Here is an 18,247-nt window from a genome sequence, read left to right as displayed (position 1 = left end):
CCAACCCAGAGACCTTTGAATATGCTGAAATGCCATTGGTGCAATACCAATCTGACATGCAACTTCTTGTATATAGCACCACATGCTGTCAACTGACTACCCAGATAGATTAGACTTTCCATCCATTTGATGTTAGTGCCTCTACATGCAGCATCAGTAGATCATTCATTTCCATTTTATACAAGGCATGCATAGGTTTGGTTTTAACACTATTCATATTAAATTCCATAGTTTCTGTAGATTTTCACAGCCTTTCCGGGTTTAACTATAGCTTGTCAGTAGTCTCTCCAAATAAGGCAGTACCACCTGTATATTCAAGATCCTCTAAAATGAATCTTTAAGTGTCATACCTTCTACTTTAATTTTCTAATAGGCTATCAGTTGACAAAACAGACAGAGACTAAAGAACATAGATGAGAGAATGAATCCTTGACATACTCCTGATTCAACTAAAAACCAATCTGCAATATAACCGTTGACCCTCACACGACTTGACATATTGCAGTACAGTTCTTCTATGGGGCGTACAAAATCCCCGACACCCCATAGTGGCATAGCAGTAACCACAGTCCTGATCTCTGCACAGGGTCAAAAGCAGCGGCAAAGTTAATTTCCTTTTGTCTAGCTAAGTTCTACATTCCTTAGAGCATATATAACATGGACTGTAATCGACCTGTCCAGAAACCACACTGATTGTGTCTCACTTTTTGGTTCAGACAGCATTTCAGTCAGTTCAGTTGTATGATCATAAACATTTCCCCTGGGAGTTGCAGCAGTGTTATTCCCCTATAATTTAATCAAGCTGAGTAAAGTCACACAATATTGCTTAACCCTTCTTTTTGACCTGATAGAAACTTCAAATCTGTCTATCATGCTCTCCTTCAGACAGGAGGCTGAGCTGTGCTATTGAGTCCGCAAGGCAACAGCAATGGAGATGTCATGTCTCTGGTGGTAGTCATGGCAGAGGACTGTTAAAATGAATATTTTAAAAAAAGAGATTTTCACTGAGGCTGCTAGACACAGAATGATCAGATGGTTCTTTAGCTCTTACACCAATGGTAAATACAGTATATAGCTTAGTTTCAAAATACAGGCTCTCTATTTCCTACAGAAAGCAGTATTGTAGAGTCTATTCACCGTGCTGTAAAACCTTGTCTACACTGGTAGTGTCACGTGGGGTACTTATAGTGAAACAGACTGCTTCCACATTGTGATGTGTAGCTACATGCAGCAGTGAAAGGCTCTGACAAAGGAAGGGAAGGGGAAAGTCTCTGGCAGCAGGGAGCTGCCCAAATCTTTCCCTGCTGCCTCCCTCCTGCCAGAGAAATGGCTCTGGTCACTCCCTGCAGCAGGGAAAGACTTCAGCAATGGGACCCTACAATGCTAAAAATAGCCATGTAGATGTAGGAGGCACTGCTTGGGTGAGTCGACCACCGTAAGGTTCTGGCACGTTTTAACTTTGCTCTCCTAAGAAGTGCCTCACCATCTACACTGTAATTTATACCCATGCTAGGGGTGTGTGCATTGTATATACTCTACACACCATCGTAAGTGTAGACATAGCCTAAGAGAAAGTGGTGGGATCCCAGAACAGCCTCTTCCAAGAGAAAAGCATGTAAACCCTGTGGTCTGAAGCGATAAAAGATAAAGGGTTCAGTGTTCACGCCTGTTGGGCAACAGAGGAAAGAGCAGACAGAAGCTGTATCGGGGAAGGAGCTCTCTCCCACTATCTGTTCGAGAACGGTGAAACTACAGCTACAGAGAGCTTATTTGCATAAGCTTTCTACCCAGACATCCTCCAAGTGACACTTGTAACTCACGTGAGCTGTACACAAACTCCAGATTGGTTGGATAGTGGGCTGAGAGAGAAACAGGATAAAGGGGCCCCTATCTTATAGCAAGGAGTACTTTGAGTAAAGTGTCTACTCAAGGAACCTGTATACCATCTATCCCCCTTCATGGAAGACTTGGCAAAAAAATGTGGCTCTTGGCAAGCAGCAGCTTTTCACTTAAGCTGCAAATGGCTGCAAAATAATTGAGTAAACTTCAGTGAGGCACCTCCCCCCAGCCTAGATAAAGCTGAAAAGCCTGTAGCAGGTTGAGGTGCTGGAGCCTTAGCCAAGGCAGCATTTTCCCTAATCACTGATGCCAAACTGTAAGTGGAGCGTAGCAGTGGAGCAAGAGGAGAAGTGATGTGTCAGAGGGACCTGGGCTTATCTGATAATTGACACTGGGAGACTGAAGAACAAGAACAACTGCCAAAAGACATGGGGTGGGTGGAGGGAGGAGGAGCATGATTTATTTTTTATTCATTGATTTGTTCTTGCACTGTTTGTCCCAAGTTGATGCTATGTTCCTTCATCCCCAAATCATTTTTTTCTTGCTTCACATGGAGAGTCTATAGTTGAGAAGGAAAGTATTGCCTGCTTAGATCACCAGGGAAGATATTTAGTTTTTTCTAGATATTTCAACCTGATCCTTGTTGCTGCCACCACCACCTGAGGGTTAGAAACATTATGCAATCCAAAAACAGCCATTGTACTATATTGGAACCTCAATGGGCGAAGTACAGAGCAAGTCAAACTGCATTTAAGTAATTTATCGGATCTACAGGGGATTTACCTGCTTAAACACTATTTGCTGAGATTAAAGGGAATCCATACACTTCAGAAGAGGAACTAACCAAGTATTTTTCATTGAGAATAACTCTAGTTTTTCAATATCGTTAAGTACAGCTTCCACTTTTAAAGTAGTGTCAATGATGTCCAATTCCTTCGCAAGTATCAGAGATCCAGACAATCCAGTATGCTGGAATAGGTCAGCACTCATTTTGAGTACATTGTTTTCCAATTACTACAGTGATACAACTTTTAGATAATGTTTTCACCTCTTAGCTCAGAGAGCCGAGAACCGGCTACAACATGGTACAACGGCTATAACATGGTAAAAGAACTACTGATGTATTAGAAATAATGATGATCAATTTAACAATACAGCAGGGTATATATAGCACATCTGTCCAACTGGAATGGTTTCCTGAGAATGGATTCCATGTGGTAACCTCAAGACATGGATACAGGGCATACCATCATCCATTTAAATGGCACACTTAGCATGCCAGCAAGCTAATTCATTAGCGCTACCTGAGCGTGTATTTTTATTTGACAGAAACAATGTGTCCACTCTGACCACTCTCCACTCTGATCAGTTCAGGTTGCAATCCTGTTATGTTACAATTGTGAAATATGTATTTAATTTTTTAATGCTTTTATATAGTCCCTATTTTGAAAGCAATTCGTGAAATCTTAAGTACCTCCTGGCCTAATGTATTTCTAGGACCCTTTGAGGATCAAGGCAATGGCTTATTTGACATAGTTTTTCTCATCAGAAGGAGGGAGGCAGCTACAGGACATCAAGTTAAGTAGATTCAATTATAATATTGCACTAAGTAATAGCATAAAGAGCACCAATTGAATCCTGGATAATTCAGATATCAGTATATCAAAGCACAGGAGAAATGGATCATGCTAAGCATTGCTCCTTGAAACAAATACAGATGCTAACAATAAGACAGATACTTTATTCAATCCAACACCTAGGCAAGAAACCTGGGAGCTTTCAACAAACAACTCAATATTGTTGCAGTAGCTAATGATACTTCATTTTACTTATTTATATTGATCGGTCACAACCTCCTCTTGTTTCTTGAAGAACTAATTACAGAACTGAAAATGAATGCCTTTGTTTCACAGAGGTAATATAACTTGCTAATATTCATGATTTCTCTCAGTCCATGTCCTTCATAAATTTGGCTTGAAGAATTTAAGGAAACCAAATAGTACCTAAATACTAGCATACAGAGCTTATCAGACTCCAATCTGCAGCAACTTCATTAGATTACATCTGATCATGAATTCTGGATAAACCAAGAGAAAGATGTCATTATAACAGTTTATTCTTTAGGGTTTTTTATGCTCTAGTAATCCATCCCTAAAATTCATTTCATTGCTTCAGCAGAGTATTGTTTGTGTGGGAGAAAACAAAGCAAATTTATCTCCATCCTTTAAAAAGAGTTTCATGCTTACTTTATCCAAACCACATTTCCATTCTCTATAAAAGTCTAATATGAATTGCACTATCACTCCCTAAATATCTTGATGCACAGTTGACCTTGATCCAAAGCTTTAAGATCTTCCACACGGTAGGAATTTCAAAAAAATTTTAATCAGTTGCTTCATTTTTTTACAAGAAAAACAACTTTATTGGTAGGATATTCAAGAATCAGTTACACAGTAACCAGTAAGTTCTTGCAAACATACGGATAAATCAAAACAATTAAAAATTCCAAATTAGTAACTAAGTATGTGTGTGAATGCCAAGGTAGTTGCTCTCATTTCCACTGTATTTTATGTATTTTAGCTATAAAACCCAGCACTTAAGTATCTAAATAGTGTTTATACCAGTTGACAGGTGGTTTCAGTAAGTGAGATGGATGTCATGCCCAAAGATGACAAATTATTTCAAAATTTTAAGCCAATTAGTTGGGAACACTTGCTCTGCTCCACTTACCTTCCAAGCTTTGGAATCAGCATTCTAGGTTTCTCTAGCAACAGGAAGAGGAGAACACACATTTTCTTCACCAGTTTGGCCTGCTACTTACAGGCCATGGGAATCTCATTGTCGGTTTCTGCAGTGGCAACAAGCGGAAAATGCTTGTCATAGAGCCTGACCATGAGTTGGACGACAATCTGCCAACTGGTTGACTTCTGCTTTGGTATTGGCTGGTAACATGGAACTGTGCTGTGTTTGCGAAATGAAGAACCTGAAGTATAGTGCTAGGGTGCAACACCTCATTCTACTTGTTCAAATGATAGCAGCTCCAGTTTGCATCATAGAGCCTACACTGACCACTACAAAGAATTATGTTAAGATCAAGAGGTAAAAGGACCATGGTTTTGGATCAGGAGGATCCAAGTTCAATCTCCACTGTTTCTGTGAAGTCCCAAATAATGATGGCATTCAGCATAATGTGAACCAAGATTAATCTGAGTGTGGCAGCCTTCATTAGGTTGTTCTACTGAACAGCATTATCCCTGTCTGCACTTGCCAAGAAATACCAAGAAATCTACGCATCTTCAGTGTTCTACTTAGTGAGACTGTTGATCTTCAGAACCACAGGTCCTGAACTCAGCTCAGCTTTCCCAAAAGTAGACTTGTCTCTGTTCAGATTTCCTCCGAGACCTTTTCCATTTGGCTTATCCAGAACACCTTGTCTAATTCTGGGAGAGCACTTCATCTAGTTCTTGGGGATCCAAAAATCTCAGTTTGACTCCAGATTTCATCACTTGGGTTCCTTAGTTGAGTATTCAGCAAAGTTACTCTGAATTGATAAGACTCAAGCATGGGATGGGTGGGTATAACGCATACCACACATTCAAAGTTACATAGAAAATCTCATCCTTTATATATATTTACATATTACATTGCACCAAATTTGATTGGCTTGGTTACTTTGCAGGGACCAGTCACTGTGCAGCATTCTCTGTCCATGTATAACCTAATCTTTACATACAAGGTTTATCTTGTCCATTGTTAGTAAAATGGTTCCCTGAGTGTTCTCCGTTTTATCTAAGCTGGCTCAGACTTTCTGTCTTTTTAACCTACTGACCTATTTACTTAATTTATTAGCATAAATATTCTGGGTTCAGTTTAATGATCTGTTTACCTCTCTAATTCTATCCTTCAGGAAATGAGGCCTCCCTTCTAGTGTTAATTACTCATGTCACATCAGGCTTCAGCTACATTTCCCTGCTTCCATCTTTCTGTTCTATATTTGCTTTCATTTAATCAGCCTCATGTTCCTGTCTTCTGTTCTCTCTTTCTCAAGTTCATTACCCAGCAACAAATGTCTAAGACCACACTAGCTATAATTATTTTAACCACCATTAATCTTAGGCCCAAAAGTACAAACCAGGTGGTCCAAGCACACTTCATCTGGTGGAACCCACCAGAGTCCCACATTAAAAGCTTGCTCTGTCTTTAAAGTATCCTTTGTCATAATGTAATTAAAATAAATGCAAAGTTAAAATTGCCAAACTGGTACAAAATATAAAAAATTTTCACTTTATCATCACAGGAAACTTCGGTGTGAAATAGAACATAGGCCAATTAAAATACCGTACCCTGGCTCCATACCAGAAATAGTCCTCTTCAGCCACCACACAATACTTGTCATCACGAGCATGGGCAGTTTTTACTTTACTAGCATCCCAGCATCTGAACTGTACTAAACCCATATGCTGGCAACTCTGTTTGTAAGACATTACACCTGTACATGTAAACGTCAGCCAGGTGTAAACAGCAGTACAAGAGCCTTCCAGATCTTGCATTGTCTTGCAACAGCATTTCAGGACGGAAAACCAAATGTCTTCCACACCACATAAGTTGTAATGCTTTTCACATTTAACTTAATGGTATTGGACCCTTGTTATAATTGGACCTTTGTTATAAACCAACTAGTATTAACTCCCTTGTACCACATTTTAAACTTTCCTGTGGTGATAAAAGAGGGCGACGTTCTTTGTCTGTATCAGTCCAGGCCTCTTTCAAATAGCATATTTTCCCCACGTACCGCACGTCATTGTTTTGTCTTTTACGTTTCAAATTAACTTTAACGTGTACATTAAAAAAATAAACATTTACAACATAATTCATGTAAAACAGTTAAAAACTATCAATTCATTCTTTGCTTTGTTGATACAATACTTGAGATGCTAATGCTGTCTGAAGCCCTTGTTCACAAAGTGGATGCAGTGCTTGTGCTGCTAGCTTCTGTTGAAATACTTGGTTATAGCCCATCTCTGTCAGCTGTTTCACAGAGTGACATACCAAACAGCTTGGCTGCCATGTCAAGCTGTCACCAGTTTTGTGGATGTCCCACCTTGGCAGGCCTATGCATTTCAGAAGCTTTTTTTTTTTTTTTTTTGGTCCGTAAAGTCCTTTCAATAGTTTTTAACCATTTTTAACAACACCCCAGTGGCTGTTGATTGGTGAAATTCAATAACACTTGGCACATAAGGAAATGTTTAATAATGTTTCATTTATTAAAGAGATTTTACCCTAAGCCATTAGCTGGATTTGTTTGCAATCTAGGGCATTTCAATCTTTTATATAATTGCTTAGTTTTAATACAATATTCTTTTTCCATTTACAAAACACTAATGTAGGTTTTTACTTTCTAATATTTACTTTACACTACAGCTAAACAGAACTTTTGGATACACGTGTTAAGGGTTAAACTCCATTTTCTTTATTCACTGATCTTTCTTGGTGGTGGGTTGGTTCTGCTTCCAAAGCACATGGCCATCTGAAAAACAAAACAACTTATTGTGGCTTTTCTTTGGAGCCTCTATAGGATTTTAATTAAATACCTTAACTTTACATTTATTTTACTCCTTTTGCCATATGCACTACATGTTCCAAGTGAATGCATCTTCTTTCCATAGTGCATATCCTTTATTTGCAATAAAATCATGTTAGCCATATTAATTTTCACATGAAGTGAAACTCTTTGTTTTGTGCCTAGAGTTTCCATGTACCCCACCAATGTGTTTGTCTAATCACCCAGAGCCACCTTAAGGCTAGGTGTTCCTAACATAGCTACACTTGTAACCCCCTTTCCCCTTGCTGTTACTCCAAAGGTGCACTATTCCTTTAACTTTTAATTCTGTCCTGCAGCTCTTTCAGCTGCTGTTTCATTGCTACAAAAGGACCAGAGTTTCTTCCTACTCTCCTGGATCTGGCTGTCCCTGCCACAGCACAACCATGTCCTCTAGTCCTTATTTTAAAAGCTGTTGAACTTCATAAAGTCTTGAAGTAACAAAGCCAGTTAATATCAGCTACTTGCATTTGGATTGAGATGGGCAGAATAATTTATTTAAGACTACTAGGAAATATTAGTAGCTGCTCAAAAAGTGTCCGTCACAGTTTTTACAACTTTGATTGAAAGATTGAAATAGATTTTTAGTGAAATCTTTTAAAAGCCAATTCACTTTAGATATACAAAAAAGGGTTTTAAAAGCCAGGACTGTTTGTTTAGGTACTTAAAACTTTGCATAACACAAATGTATTTGAATTTCTTTTAAATATTTTGCTCAGCATCCACTGTGTTGGTCTAATTCTTTTTTACCTAGATTACATTCCCTACTTGTACATCCAGAGGCAGTCAAGTTCAAATGGAAACCCCTATTTCCATTTGGTGATTTTAACTAAATTGCCCATAGTTAAATCATTCAACTCAGATTGTGTCTCTGCCTTTAGCAGTCATTTACAATTATTTATTTACAGACCGTTTCTTTGGGAAATGGGCCAATACCCCTTCAGAACAGCTGTTGTGATTCAGGGGGACAAAAGCATAGCCGTGGTAGTGGTCACCAATTGACCTTCACTTGCATAATTGTTTGACTATTAGGGTTCCACTGGGCAAGACTGAGACAAGATGTGCTGCCATAACCAGGTTTTATTGTCAAACCAAAAATTCTTTTTTCCTCTTCTTATTTAATGTGATGTCCAATCCTTTTACTACACCCTCCTGCTTAATCCTCTCAGTACTCTAAAGTTTTTAACATCTGCATAAATACTCCCTTTAATGCCTCACTCTTTCCTTAAATCACTTATCTCCCAAAGTGACATTTCTCAGCCAATCTCTCTCCACAGCTCTGAGCTTATCTTTCTGCTTTTTGCACTCATTCTTTGGCTACAATTACTGTTCACTCCATTGTCACCCATGGGTTTTATATGTCATTGTTTCAGTGGCATTCAACAGACCTTGGCTAGTTTCTGCCAAGCATTCTCTTACGTGGTACCTCCCTCTATTCGCCTTATGCTACTGAATTTCTTTCTAGGATTTCCATACTATAATTTAACAACATGCTTCTTTGTGTGCCTTTTTCTTGGATTTCTTGTCTAATACTGTTTGCTAGAGTTAGTTTTCCACCTGGTTGCAGTCTCCCTCATCACTTCCCTTGGGAGTCCATAAGGACCTCCTTTAGATCGAACATCCTCCTCCAGGGCCCCAGAAACCTCCTAAAATTTAAACTCTTCCAATGCCATTGCTAAACTGTTTGTTTGCAATCCTTGCAGTAAAGATACATACATAACATTAACAATGCATTACTTGCTCCAGAGGAATGGATTTGGGTTGAGTCACAACACTACTAAGGGTGGGATTCCCTCTGAGACCTTTTCCCACTTGGCTTATCCAGAACACCTTGTCCAGTTCTGTGATCCAGTTCTCTGGGACCCAAAAACCCCCTCAGTTTGACTCCTGATTTCATTGCTCAGGTTCCTTTATTTGTCATAGAGAAAAGCTACACTGAGTTGATCAGATTCAAGCATAGTGGGTAGGTATAGGGCATACCATATATTCAAAGTTAAACAGAAAACCTCTTCTTTTACCTTTACCCATGAAATTGCATCACGTTTTTGAACGGGCTTGGTTACGTTGCAAGAACTAATCCCTGTGGAGTATATTCTGTCCCTGTGCTATTCATGTACAACCAGATCTTTATATTCCAGGTTTATCTTGTCCATTGTTAATAAATGGTTCCCTGGATGGTCTCCCTTTTGTCTTAGCTGTTTCAGACATTGTCTTTTTTAACCTACTAAGCTATTTACTTATTCAGCACAAACATTCCGTTTTCAGCTTAATGATCTGTTTACCTCCCTAATTCTATCCTCCAAGAATTGAGCCCTCTCTTAGGTGTTAATTACTGTCAGGCCAGGCCAGGCCTCAGCTACAATATTCCTCTCTCTGCCCTCAAGAAAAGCAAGACACCCCCCACTCCCTCTAGAGGTTCCCCACTGAACAGTGGAAGCAGTCATGACAGCTTGGATGGAGAGACTCAAGATCCCTGCAATATTCATGACGTACCAGCCTCACAATTGCACTTAGGTCTGCTACTGGCTTTTTCTTCTTTCTCCCTACCCTGAAGATTCCTAGTTCAAGAAATGGAAGCCATGGGAAATCCCTATTTATATTATCTGTGTGGAAGGAGCTGGGTCTAAACAGGACTCAATTGACTTAAGTATGCCAATCTGCTGCACTTCACAGCAAATGAACCCCTCCCCCCAGCCACCCACTTGTATCAGATAGCCTGTCATAAACAGATAGCTAAGGGTTAATGGCTCTTTCACCTGAAGCACCTGACCAGAGGACCAATCAGGAAACCGGATTTTTTCAACTTTGGGTGGAGGGAATTTTGTGTCTGAGGTCTTTGTTGTCTGTCTGCCTGCTTTCTCTGAGCTTTGGAGATGTAGTTTCTGCTTTCTAATCTTCTGTTTCTAAGTGTAAGGACAAAGAGATCAGATAGTAAGTTATATGGTTTCTTTTCTTTGGTATTTGCATGAATATAAGTGCTGGAGTGCTTTGATTTGTATTCTTTTTGAATAAGGCTGTTTATTCAATATTCTTTTAAGCAATTAACCCTGTATTTTGTCACCTTAATACAGAGAGACCATTTGTATGTATTTTTCTTTCTTTTTTATATAAAGCTTTCTTTTTAAAACCTGTTAAAGTTTTCTTTACTGGGAAATTTCAGGGAAATTGAGTCTGTACTCACCAGGGAATTGGTGGGAGGAAGAAATCAGGGGGAGATCTGTGTGTGTTGGATTTGCTAGCCTGATTTTGCATTCCCTCTGGGTGAAGAGGAAAGTGCTTTTGTTTCCAGGACTGGGAACGGAGAGGGGGAGTCACTCTGTTTGGATTCACAGAGCTTGTGTCTGTGTATCTCTCCAGGAGCACCTGGAGGGGGGAAGGGAAAAAGGATTATTTCCCTTGTTGTGAGACTCAAGGGATTTGGGTCTTGGGGTCCCCAGGGAAGGTTTTTCAGGAGGACCAGAGTGCCCCAAAACACTCTAAATTTTTGGGTGGTGGCAGCAAGTAGCAGGTCCAAGCTGGTAACTAAGCTTGGAGGTTTTCATGCTAACCCTCATATTTTGGACGCTAAGGTCCAAATCTGGGACTAAGGTTATGACATGGTGTGCAGCGGTGGGATAGAATCCAGAAGCCAGTAGGAATATTATATTTTTCTTTTCTCTGCTAGGGACTTTTTAGCAGAGAGGGTTTGGTTTTCAAAGAAACCAGAGAGAATTTTTTTTTCTGCTCTCTCTGGCAGTTTGTGGCTTGCATATTAAGCAAGAAGCCATTAAGGAGCTGTTACAGGTCTTTTGTCATGCAATAGCACTCCCATTGAGAGTCATTACCAGCACTATATACATGCAAATAAAGTGGTTTTTCAGGTTTACTTAACATTGAAGATTAGCTAAAGGCACTGCTGTTAGGCAGACTCTAGGAGGCAACAGAGCCTGCAGTGCAGAAGATAAACACCGGAGGGCACCCCAACCCAAGAAAACAGGAACCATGACTTCTAAGGCAAAAATTGAGGCTGAAGAACAAATCAAAGAAGCTGAACACAGGCGACAACTGGAAATAAAACAAAAAGAGATGGAGATGAAAGAAAGAGAAGAACAAATCAAACAGGCAGCACACAAAAGAAAACTAGAAGAAGAAGAGGCGGCCCACCGCCGAGACATGGAAAAATAACAAAAAGAAATGGAAAAACAACAAAAAGAAAATGAAGAGAAGGAAAAACAGAGAAAACATGAACTGGACTTGGCAAAAGCTGGGCTGCATGTGCCAGCCAACCCTAACAACCCGGCGCCAATTATTGCTCCACAGCACAGGAAATTTCCCACCTACAAGGCAGGTGATGACACCGAGGCCTTCTTGGAAAATTTTGAAAGAGCCTGTCTTGGGTACAGCATCCCTGAAGACCAGTACATGGTAGAATTGAGGTCACAGCTCAGTGGACCTTTAGCAGAGGTGGCAGCTGAAATGCCTAAGCAGCAAATGAATGACTAGAAACTTTTTCAAACCAAGGCCAGATACAGAATGGGGATAACCCCAGAGCATGCCCGTCGGCGTTTCAGAACCCAAAAGTGGAAACCAGATGTGTCATTTCCCAAACACGCCTACTACGTTGCAAAAAATTATGAGGCCTGGATATCAGGACACAATGTTAAAACCTTGAAAGAACTGCACCTCCTCATACAAATGGAGCAGTTCTTGGATGGTGTTCCTGAAGACATCACACGGTACATACAAGATGGAAAACCCAAAGATATCGCTGAGGCGGGGGAGATTGGAGCCAGATGGATGGAACTGGCAGAAAGCAAGAAAGCTACTGTCAAGGGGAACGAATACCCCAGAGGGCACACCGACCATAAACCCTACAACCGAGGACAGCCAAAGACCCCACATACCACCCAAGTAAAGCCACAGACACACTACTCTTCCACCTCACCAGTCTCCAGTAACTCACCTCGGCCCAGTGACCCATCAGATGGAAGATGCTTTAAGTGTAATGAACTGGGACATATCAAGGCCAACTGTCCCAAGAACACCATGCGAGTGCAGTTCATTACACCACCATCACACCAAAGATCCCCAGGCCCGGATGCCTCTCAAATACCCTTGGAGCGAAGGGAAAATTTGAGAGTGGGCGGAAAGAAGGTTACTGCGTGGAGAGACACGGGGGCACAAGTGTCAGCTATCCACCAATCCTTCGTTGACCCCAAATTCATCAACCCAAAGGCCAAAGTTACAATTTACCCCTTCATGTCACAAGCTGTAGACTTGCCTACAGCTCAACTGCCTGTCCAGTACAAAGGCTGGTCAGGAATGTGGACTTTTGCAGTCTATGACAATTATCCTAACCCCATGCTACCGGGAGAAGACTTGGCCAACCAGGTGAAGCAGGCCAAGCGAGTGGGAATGGTTACACGTAGCCAAACCAGGCAAGCTTCCAGACCCATTCCTGTTCCTGAACCGTCCACAGACGCCCCGTCTGGGTTACCAGAGACCCAGGCAGAGGTAGTGGACCCGGATTCCATGCCAACCACTGAAACAGCCACAACACCTCCAGTCCCAGGCCCGGAACTGGAACAGCAACCAGCACCAGCAAGTGCAACCACATCTTCAAACTCAAAGCCAGAGGGCGCCAGCGAGCCAAAACTGGCAGAAGCAACAATCAGCCATACCCAAAAGGCTCAGCCAGAGCCTGAAGTAACCTCAGGTGCACCAGCGGAGAGCGGTTCACCAGCACCGGAAACAACCCCATCACCTACATTGCTTCCAGAGGGACCAAGCCCAAGTCCACAGTCTGAGGAAGAACTGGTGACCCCAGCCTCAAGGGAACAGTTCCAGACTGAGCAGGAAGCAGATGACAGCCTTCAGAAAGCTTGGGCAGCGGCACGGAGCACCCCACCGCCTCTCAGCTCTTCTAATCGATCCCGGTTTGTTATAGACCAAGGACTTTTATACAAGGAAATTCTTTCTGGTGGACACCGGGAAGAATGGCAGCCGCAAAAACAGTTGGTGGTTCCAACTAAGTACCGGGGGAAGCTCTTAAGCTTAGCCCATGATCATCCCAGTGGCCATGCTGGGGTGAACAGAACCAAGGACCGGTTGGGGAAGTCCTTCCACTGGGAGGGGATGGGCAAGGACGTTGCCAAGTATGTCCGGTCTTGTGAGGTATGCCAAAGAGCGGGAAAGCCTCAAGACCAGGTCAAGGCCCCTCTCCAGCCACTCCCCATAATTGAGGTCCCATTTCAGCGAGTAGCTGTGGATATTCTGGGCCCTTTCCCAAAAAAGACGCCCAGAGGAAAGCAGTACGTACTGACTTTAGTGGACTTTGCTACCCGATGGCCGGAAGCAGTAGCTCTAGGCAACACCAGGGCTAACACTGTGTGCCTGGCCCTAACAGACATCTTTGCCAGGGTAGGTTGGCCCTCCGACATCCTTACAGATTCAGGGTCTAATTTCCTGGAAGGGACCATGGAAAAACTGTGGGAAACGCATGGGGTGAATCACTTGGTTGCCACCCCGTACCACCATCAAACCAATGGCCTGGTGGAAAGGTTCAATGGAACTTTGGGGGCCATGATACGAAAATTCATCAACGAATTCTCCAATAATTGGGACCTAGTGTTGCAGCAGTTGCTGTTTGCCTACAGGGCTGTACCACATCCCAGTTTAGGGTTTTCACCATTTGAACTTGTGTATGGTCACGAGGTTAAGGGACCATTACAGTTGGTGAAGCAGCAATGGGAGGGGTTTATGCCTTCTCCAGGAACTAACATTCTGGACTTTGTAAGCAACCTACAAAGCACCCTCCGACACTCTTTAGCCCTTGCTAGAGAGAACCTAAAGGATGCTCAGGAAGAGCAAAAGGCCTGGTATGACAGACATGCCAGAGAACGTTCCTTCAAGGTAGGAGACCAGGTTATGGTCTTAAAGGCGCAACAGGCCCATAAGATGGAAGCATCATGGGAAGGGCCATTCACGGTCCAAGAGCGCCTGGGAACTGTAAACTACCTCATAGCATTTCCCAATTCCTCACTAAAGCCTAAAGTGTACCATGTTAATTCTCTCAAGCCTTTCTATTCCAGAGACTTACAGGTTTGTCAGTTTACAGTCCAGGGAGATGAGGCTGAGTGGCCTGACGGTGTCTACTACGACGGGAAAAAAGACGGTGGCGTGGAAGAGGTGAACCTCTCAACCACCCTGGAACGTCTGCAGCGGCGACAAATCAAGAAGCTGTGCACTAGCTTCGCCCCATTATTCTCAGCCACCCCAGGACGGACTGAACGGGCATACCACTCCATTGATACAGGTAATGCTCACCCAATCAGAACCCCACCCTACCGGGTGTCTCCTCATGCCCAAGCTGCTATAGAACGGGAGATCCAGAACATGCTACAGATGGGTATAATCCGCTCATCTACCAGTGCATGGGCATCTCCAGTGGTTCTGGTACCCAAACCAGATGGGGAAATACGCTTTTGCGTGGACTACCGTAAGCTAAATGCGGTAACTCCTCCGGACAACTATCCAATGCCACGCACCGATGAGCTATTGGAGAAGTTGGGACGTGCCCAGTTCATCTCTACAATAGACTTAACCAAGGGGTACTGGCAAGTACTGCTAGATGAACCTGCCAAGGAGAGGTCAGCATTCGTCACCCATGCGGGGGTGTATGAATTCAATGTCCTTCCTTTCGGCCTTCGAAATGCACCCGCCACCTTCCAGAGGCTGGTAGATGGTCTACTAGCTGGACTGGGAGAATTTGCAGTTGCCTACCTCGATGATGTGGCCATTTTTTCAGACTCCTGGCCCGAACACCTACTATACCTGGAAAAGGTCTTTAAGCGCATCAGGCAGGCTGGACTAACTGTTAAGGCCAAAAAGTGTCAAATCGGCCAAAACAGAGTGACTTACCTGGGGGACCAGGTGGGTCGAGGAACCATAAACCCCCTACAGGCCAAGGTGGATGCTATCCAAAAGTGGCCTGTCCCAAGGTCAAAGAAACAGGTCCAATCCTTCTTAGGCTTGGCCGGATACTACAGGCGATTTGTACCACACTACAGCCAAATCGCTGCCCCACTGACCGACCTGACCAAAAAGACCCAGCCAAATGCAGTTAAGTGGACTGATGAGTGTCAAAAGGCCTTAACCCAACTTAAGGCAACGCTCATGTCTGACCCTGTACTCAGGGCCCCGGACTTTGACAAGCCATTCCTAGTAACCACGGATGCATCTGAGCGTGGTATAGGAGCAGTGCTCATGCAGGAAGCAACAGATCACAACTTCCATCCTGTCGTGTTTCTCAGCAAGAAACTGTCTGAGAGGGAAAGTCACTGGTCAGTCAGTGAAAAGGAATGCTATGCCATTGTGTACGCCCTGCAAAAGCTACGCCCATATGTTTGGGGATGGCGGTTCCAACTACAAACTCACCATGCTGCACTAAAGTGGCTTCATACTGCCAAGGGGAGCAACAAGAAACTTCTTCGTTGGAGTTTAGCTCTCCAAGATTTTGATTTTGAAATTCAACACATCAGAGGAGTTTCTAACAAAGTTGCTGATGCACTCTCCTGTGAGAGTTTCCCAGATTTCAGTAGTTAAAAAGTGTTCTTAAAATGTAGAAGACTGTTAGGTATATACTTAGTAGTATATGTAAAGGTGCATGTGTTGTAGTAATCTGTTTATTTTAAAGTTCTAGAAGGAAATCGTCGCCAGTGAGCTTCCCCACTGTCTGCAATTTGGGGGGCGTGTCATAAACAGATAGCTAAGGGTTAATGTCTCTTTCACCTGAAGCACCTGACCAAAGGACCAATCAGGAAACTGGATTTTTTCAACTTTGGGTGGAGGGAATTTTGTGTCTGAGGTCTTTGTTGTCTGTCTGCCTGCTTTCTCTGAGCTTTGGAGAAGTAGTTTCTGCTTTCTAATCTTCTGTTTCTAAGTGTAAGGACAAAGAGATCAGATAGTAAGTTATATGGTTTCTTTTCTTTGGTATTTGCATGAATATAAGTGCTGGAGTGCTTTGATTTGTATTCTTTTTGAATAAGGCTGTTTATTCAATATTCTTTTAAGCAATTAACCCTGTATTTTGTCACCTTAATACAGAGGGACCATTTGTATGTATTTTTCTTTCTTTTTTATATAAAGCTTTCTTTTTAAAACCTGTTAAAGTTTTCTTTACTGGGAAATTTCAGGGAAATTGAGTCTGTATTCACCAGGGAATTGGTGGGAGGAAGAAATCAGGGGGAGATCTGTGTGTGTTGGATTTGCTAGCCTGATTTTGCATTCCCTCTGGGTGAAGAGGAAAGTGCTTTTGTTTCCAGGACTGGGAACGGAGAGGGGGAGTCACTCTGTTTGGATTCACAGAGCTTGTGTCTGTGTATCTCTCCAGGAGCACCTGGAGGGGGGAAGGGAAAAAGGGTTATTTCCCTTGTTGTGAGACTCAAGGGATTTGGGTCTTGGGGTCCCCAGGGAAGGTTTTTCAGGGGGACCAGAGTGCCCCAAAACACTCTAAATTTTTGGGTGGTGGCAGCAAGTACCAGGTCCAAGCTGGTAACTAAGCTTGGAGGTTTTCATGCTAACCCCCATATTTTGGACGCTAAGGTCCAAATCTGGGACTAAAGTTATGACATAGCCTAGCATGCTATTCTGCAGCAATGGTCTCTTTCAAATCTTTGCGTTAAATAACATTCAACCACAGGAAACAAGCTGTCAGCTAATGACTCTGCTATAATGCTGGAAACAGTCACAGTTTGTACCATCTTTAGCTGCAAGACATATCATAACCAAGGCAAAACAGGCTGTTCTCACTATTTGAATGGGAACCCCGGAGGGCAATAGGACAATATGGTACTGGTTCATTCGCTAAGCTTTCCAAATCAGTATCAAGCTAATGTCCAGCATAATGCTAGCGAACAGCATGATACTGACATTCTGGGGGGTGAGGCTTACTCATCATTTGTAACCATTTTGAGTTAATGGGACTTCTCTGTAGAGCTAACCCTGGATCCCAGTCTGTATGCCAAGTTGAGTCAAAGCTTTCTGCTTCCCTTACTGCACCCTGAAGTTCCAAGCAAATTCTTTAGTTCCTGTTCTCAACTGCTGACTAACGTCACTGGAGTGTCATTTAACAGCTTAGTTGTTTCACTTACCAATGGCTGCATTCCAGATGCTAGTACACTTATTTTTATAGTTTGTCTCTTTATTTTGATTTGTTAACTGTGACAAGATCCTTTGAATGAAAGGCACTAAAAATGCCAGATTAGAAACACTGAGTGTCATTTTTTTTTAAGTAGCTTCACATTTACACTAAAAACCAATTGCTTCATCCTTGACTCCTTAAGAAACAGTCAGTCATTTATAGGTGAATGCATCGATGAAAACCAGCAAGGTTACAAAGTTATAGCCCTGATCTTCACTACTATCTACACCAGGTTAGCTCAGTGTCTCAGGAATGTGGAAAACCCAATGTAGTTATACCAAACTAACCTCCACTGTCAATGGGAGGATTTCCTCTGTCAACATTACTACCTGTCAGGGAGAAGCAGCTTTCCCATTGGTATAGATAGCATCTTCACTATGCACTGCAACTGTGCCACTGTAAGTGTAGATGAGCATTTAGTCCCATTGAAGAACTTTATCTACAACCACCTTTGATTGTTACTTAAAAACAAAGGCACAAAAGATGGCTAGAATTACAGCTGATACTACATTGTCCCCTCAATTTCCAATTACAAGCATCAGATTAAGACAGTCTTCTATGACTCAAAATATTGCAGTAAAAACAATGTTAACTATACTACTTTATTGTCATTGTGTTTGTTGCTCCAG

This window comes from Gopherus flavomarginatus, chromosome 1, assembly GCF_025201925.1.
Source record: "Gopherus flavomarginatus isolate rGopFla2 chromosome 1, rGopFla2.mat.asm, whole genome shotgun sequence".
NCBI lineage: Eukaryota > Metazoa > Chordata > Testudines > Testudinidae > Gopherus > Gopherus flavomarginatus.
Note: the sequence above shows the minus strand (reverse complement) of the source record.